The following is a 6,484-nucleotide window of genomic DNA, read 5'->3' as shown; positions in this document are numbered from 1 at the left end:
CAGTAAGACATCTCTGTGGCATCAGGTCGTCATCGTTGTCCTCGTCGCCGGTGGTAATTTCATCTCCTTGTTCCAGTGAGCTCTTGTCTTGAGATCTCTAAATGTAGACTGATGCGAAGATGTTGATTCTCTTCAGGAGTACTCAATCTCTTGATGCCTGTAAGTATAAAAAAATATATAAAAAAACTACTTTTACATAAAAAATGGACCTTTGACCCTAACCATCCTGGGGTCGATTTCACAAATGGTTAGAAAGATGAAAAAAAAGCAGTGAAAGTTTCAGCAAAATAGGTTAATTGGTTCTACTTGCTGAGAAAACAGAATGTAGCAAACCCTGTCACAGTAGCCGAGGTAAAGATTTCAATACAGCAACAAATTATGTTTGCTTTTTTCCCCAAAACATTTTAAAAAAATATTGGCCAAGGGTTTCCATACGGACACGAACCCTTTGTCACTGATTTTTGCTCCTCTGTTTTTACAGGTAAAATATAAAACCTCTGAAATAAAACAAAAGGAACCTATTTGTATATCAAAATATTTGGCGGGGTTTACGTTATTTTTCAAAGTTTAAATGTCAACTTTCAATTTGAAGTGGCGCAATTTTCAATCAAACACAGTTAAAAAATCGGCCAGGGGTTTCCTTACGGGTGGCGAACCCTTTGTCACTGAATTTTTGCTCTTCTGTTTTCAGAGTTCAAAATATAAAACCAAATAGTTGGGGGCTTGTTTTTCAAAACTTATAAATCACCTTATATGAAGTGGCGCATTTTTCAATGAATAAACCAGTCCAAAAATCGGCCTCCTCATCAGTAAGACATCTCTGTGGCATCAGGTCGTCATCGTTGTCGTCGTCGCCGGTGGTGATTTCATCTCCTTGTTCCAGTGAGCTCTTGTCTTGAGATATATAAGTGTAGACTGATCCGAAGATGTTGATTCTCTTCAGGAGTACTCAATCTCTTGATGCCTGTAAATATAAAAAAATATATAAAAAAATTACTTTTACATTAAAATATGAACCTTTCACCCTAACCATCCTAGGGTCTCTTTAACAATTGGTTAGAAAGATGAAATAAAACGGTGAAAGTTTCAGCAAAAAAGGTTTATTGGTTCTACTTGCTTAGAAAACAGAAAGAAGCAAAACCCTGTCACAGAAGCGATGAATCCATCCAAGGTAAAGATTTTGATACATCAACAAACTATGTTTGCTTTTTTCCCAAACATTTTAAAAATAATTTGGGGGTTTCCTTACAGACTGTCACTGATTTTTGCTCTCTGTTTTCACAGGTAAAATATAAAACCTCTGAAATAAAACGAACCTATTTGTATATCAAAATATTTGGCGGGGTTTACGTTATTTTTCAAAGTTTAAATGTCAACTTTCAATTTGAAGTGGCGCAATTTTCAATCAAACACAGTTAAAAAATCGGCCAGGGGTTTCCTTACGGGTGGCGAACCCTTTGTCACTGAATTTTTACTCCTCTGTTTTCAGAGTTCAAAATGTAAAACCAAATAGTGGGGGGCTTGTTTTTCAAAACTTAAAAATCACCTTATATGAAGTGGCGCATTTTTCAATAAATAAACCAGTCAAAAAATCGGCCTCCTCATCAGTAAGACATCTTTGAGGCATCAGGTTGTCATCGTTGTCGTCGTCGCCGGTGGTGATTTCATCTCCTTGTTCCAGTGAGCTCTTGTCTTGAGATCTATAAGTGTAGACTGATCCAAAGATGTTGATCCTCTTCAGGAGTACTCAATCTGTTGATGCCTGTAAATATAAAAAAATATATAAACAAATTACTCTTACATTAAAATATGAACCTTTCACCCTAACCATCCTGGGGTCTCTTTCACAAATGGTTAGAAAGATGAAATAAAACAGTAAAAGTTTCAGTAAAACAGGTTTATTGGTTCTACTTGCTTAGAAAACAGAAAGAAGCAAACCCTGTCACAGTAGCGATGAATCCATCCAAGGTAAAGATTTTGATACATCAACAAACTATGTTTGCTTTTTTTCCCAAACATTATAAAAATAATTGGCCAGGGGTTTCCTTACAGACTGTCACTGATTTTTGCTCTCTGTTTTCACAGGTAAAATATAAAACCTCTGAAATAAAACGAACCTATTTGTATATCAAAACATTTGGAGGGGTTTCCTGTTATTTTTCAAAATTTACCAAATGTCAACTTTCAATTTGAAGTGGTGCAATTTTCAATCAAACACAGTTAAAAAATCGGCCAGCGGTTTCCTTACAGGTGGCGAACCCTTTGTCACTGAATTTTTGCTCTTCTGTTTTCAGAGTTCAAAATATAAAACCAAATAGTAGGGGGCTTGTTTTTCAAAACTTAAAAATCACCTTATATGAAGTGGCGCATTTTTCAATAAATAAACCAGTCAAAAAATCGGCCTCCTCATCAGAAGACATCTTTGAGGCATCAGGTTGTCATCGTTGTCGTTGTCGCCGGTGGTGATTTCATCTCCTTGTTCCAGTGAGCTCTTGTCTTGAGATCTATAAGTGTAGACTGATCCGAAGATGTTGATTCTCTTCAGGAGTACTCAATCTCTTGATGCCTGTAAATATAAAAAAATATATAAAAAAATTACTTTTACATTAAAATATGAACCTTTCACCCTAACCATCCTGGGGTCTCTTTCACAAATGGTTAGAAAGATGAAATAAAACAGTAAAAGTTTCAGTAAAACAGGTTTATTGGTTCTACTTGCTTAGAAAACAGAAAGAAGCAAACCCTGTCACAGTAGCGATGAATCCATCCAAGGTAAAGATTTTGATACATCAACAAACTATGTTTGCTTTTTTTCCCAAACATTATAAAAATAATTGGCCAGGAGTTTCCTTACAGACTGTCACTGATTTTTGCTCTCTGTTTTCACAGGTAAAATATAAAACCTCTGAAATAAAACGAACCGATTTGTGTATCAAAACATTTAGAGGGGTTTCCTGTTATTTTTCAAAATTTACCTAATGTCAACTTTCAATTTGAAGTGGTGCAATTTTCAATCAAACACAGTTAAAAAATCGGCCAGGGGTTTCCTTACGGGTGGCGAACCCTTTGTCACTGAATTTTTGCTCTTCTGTTTTCAGAGTTCAAAATATAAAACCAAATAGTTGGGGGCTTGTTTTTCAAAACTTATAAATCACCTTATATGAAGTGGCGCATTTTTCAATGAATAAACCAGTCCAAAAATCGGCCTCCTCATCAGTAAGACATCTCTGTGGCATCAGGTCGTCATCGTTGTCAACGTCGCCGGTGGTGATTTCATCTCCTTGTTCCAGTGAGCTCTTGTCTTGAGATATATAAGTGTAGACTGATCCGAAGATGTTGATTCTCTTCAGGAGTACTCAATCTCTTGATGCCTGTAAATATAAAAAAATATATAAAAAAATTACTTTTACATTAAAATATGAACCTTTCACCCTAACCATCCTAGGGTCTCTTTAACAATTGGTTAGAAAGATGAAATAAAACGGTGAAAGTTTCAGCAAAAAAGGTTTATTGGTTCTACTTGCTTAGAAAACAGAAAGAAGCAAAACCCTGTCACAGAAGCGATGAATCCATCCAAGGTAAAGATTTTGATACATCAACAAACTATGTTTGCTTTTTTCCCAAACATTTTAAAAATAATTTGGGGGTTTCCTTACAGACTGTCACTGATTTTTGCTCTCTGTTTTCACAGGTAAAATATAAAACCTCTGAAATAAAACGAACCTATTTGTATATCAAAATATTTGGCGGGGTTTACGTTATTTTTCAAAGTTTAAATGTCAACTTTCAATTTGAAGTGGCGCAATTTTCAATCAAACAGAGTTAAAAAATCGGCCAGGGGTTTCCTTACGGGTGGCGAACCCTTTGTCACTGAATTTTTACTCCTCTGTTTTCAGAGTTCAAAATGTAAAACCAAATAGTGGGGGGCTTGTTTTTCAAAACTTAAAAATCACCTTATATGAAGTGGCGCATTTTTCAATAAATAAACCAGTCAAAAAATCGGCCTCCTCATCAGTAAGACATCTTTGAGGCATCAGGTTGTCATCGTTGTCGTCGTCGCCGGTGGTGATTTCATCTCCTTGTTCCAGTGAGCTCTTGTCTTGAGATCTATAAGTGTAGACTGATCCAAAGATGTTGATCCTCTTCAGGAGTACTCAATCTGTTGATGCCTGTAAATATAAAAAAATATATAAACAAATTACTCTTACATTAAAATATGAACCTTTCACCCTAACCATCCTGGGGTCTCTTTCACAAATGGTTAGAAAGATGAAATAAAACAGTAAAAGTTTCAGTAAAACAGGTTTATTGGTTCTACTTGCTTAGAAAACAGAAAGAAGCAAACCCTGTCACAGTAGCGATGAATCCATCCAAGGTAAAGATTTTGATACATCAACAAACTATGTTTGCTTTTTTTCCCAAACATTATAAAAATAATTGGCCAGGGGTTTCCTTACAGACTGTCACTGATTTTTGCTCTCTGTTTTCACAGGTAAAATATAAAACCTCTGAAATAAAACGAACCTATTTGTATATCAAAACATTTGGAGGGGTTTCCTGTTATTTTTCAAAATTTACCAAATGTCAACTTTCAATTTGAAGTGGTGCAATTTTCAATCAAACACAGTTAAAAAATCGGCCAGCGGTTTCCTTACAGGTGGCGAACCCTTTGTCACTGAATTTTTGCTCTTCTGTTTTCAGAGTTCAAAATATAAAACCAAATAGTAGGGGGCTTGTTTTTCAAAACTTAAAAATCACCTTATATGAAGTGGCGCATTTTTCAATAAATAAACCAGTCAAAAAATCGGCCTCCTCATCAGAAGACATCTTTGAGGCATCAGGTTGTCATCGTTGTCGTTGTCGCCGGTGGTGATTTCATCTCCTTGTTCCAGTGAGCTCTTGTCTTGAGATCTATAAGTGTAGACTGATCCGAAGATGTTGATTCTCTTCAGGAGTACTCAATCTCTTGATGCCTGTAAATATAAAAAAATATATAAAAAAATTACTTTTACATTAAAATATGAACCTTTCACCCTAACCATCCTGGGGTCTCTTTCACAAATGGTTAGAAAGATGAAATAAAACAGTAAAAGTTTCAGTAAAACAGGTTTATTGGTTCTACTTGCTTAGAAAACAGAAAGAAGCAAACCCTGTCACAGTAGCGATGAATCCATCCAAGGTAAAGATTTTGATACATCAACAAACTATGTTTGCTTTTTTTCCCAAACATTATAAAAATAATTGGCCAGGAGTTTCCTTACAGACTGTCACTGATTTTTGCTCTCTGTTTTCACAGGTAAAATATAAAACCTCTGAAATAAAACGAACCGATTTGTGTATCAAAACATTTAGAGGGGTTTCCTGTTATTTTTCAAAATTTACCTAATGTCAACTTTCAATTTGAAGTGGTGCAATTTTCAATCAAACACAGTTAAAAAATCGGCCAGGGGTTTCCTTACGGGTGGCGAACCCTTTGTCACTGAATTTTTGCTCTTCTGTTTTCAGAGTTCAAAATATAAAACCAAATAGTTGGGGGCTTGTTTTTCAAAACTTATAAATCACCTTATATGAAGTGGCGCATTTTTCAATGAATAAACCAGTCCAAAAATCGGCCTCCTCATCAGTAAGACATCTCTGTGGCATCAGGTCGTCATCGTTGTCAACGTCGCCGGTGGTGATTTCATCTCCTTGTTCCAGTGAGCTCTTGTCTTGAGATATATAAGTGTAGACTGATCCGAAGATGTTGATTCTCTTCAGGAGTACTCAATCTCTTGATGCCTGTAAATATAAAAAAATATATAAAAAAATTACTTTTACATTAAAATATGAACCTTTCACCCTAACCATCCTAGGGTCTCTTTAACAATTGGTTAGAAAGATGAAATAAAACGGTGAAAGTTTCAGCAAAAAGGTTTATTGGTTCTACTTGCTTAGAAAACAGAAAGAAGCAAAACCCTGTCACAGAAGCGATGAATCCATCCAAGGTAAAGATTTTGATACATCAACAAACTATGTTTGCTTTTTTCCCAAACATTTTAAAAATAATTTGGGGGTTTCCTTACAGACTGTCACTGATTTTTGCTCTCTGTTTTCACAGGTAAAATATAAAACCTCTGAAATAAAACGAACCTATTTGTATATCAAAATATTTGGCGGGGTTTACGTTATTTTTCAAAGTTTAAATGTCAACTTTCAATTTGAAGTGGCGCAATTTTCAATCAAACACAGTTAAAAAATCGGCCAGGGGTTTCCTTACGGGTGGCGAACCCTTTGTCACTGAATTTTTACTCCTCTGTTTTCAGAGTTCAAAATGTAAAACCAAATAGTGGGGGGCTTGTTTTTCAAAACTTAAAAATCACCTTATATGAAGTGGCGCATTTTTCAATAAATAAACCAGTCAAAAAATCGGCCTCCTCATCAGTAAGACATCTTTGAGGCATCAGGTTGTCATCGTTGTCGTCGTCGCCGGTGGTGATTTCATCTC

Source organism: Asterias rubens, chromosome 11 (assembly GCF_902459465.1).
Source record: "Asterias rubens chromosome 11, eAstRub1.3, whole genome shotgun sequence".
In the NCBI taxonomy this organism is placed as follows: Eukaryota; Metazoa; Echinodermata; class Asteroidea; order Forcipulatida; family Asteriidae; genus Asterias; species Asterias rubens.
The sequence above is the reverse complement of the archived record's forward strand: the minus strand, read 5'-3'. Positions refer to the sequence as shown.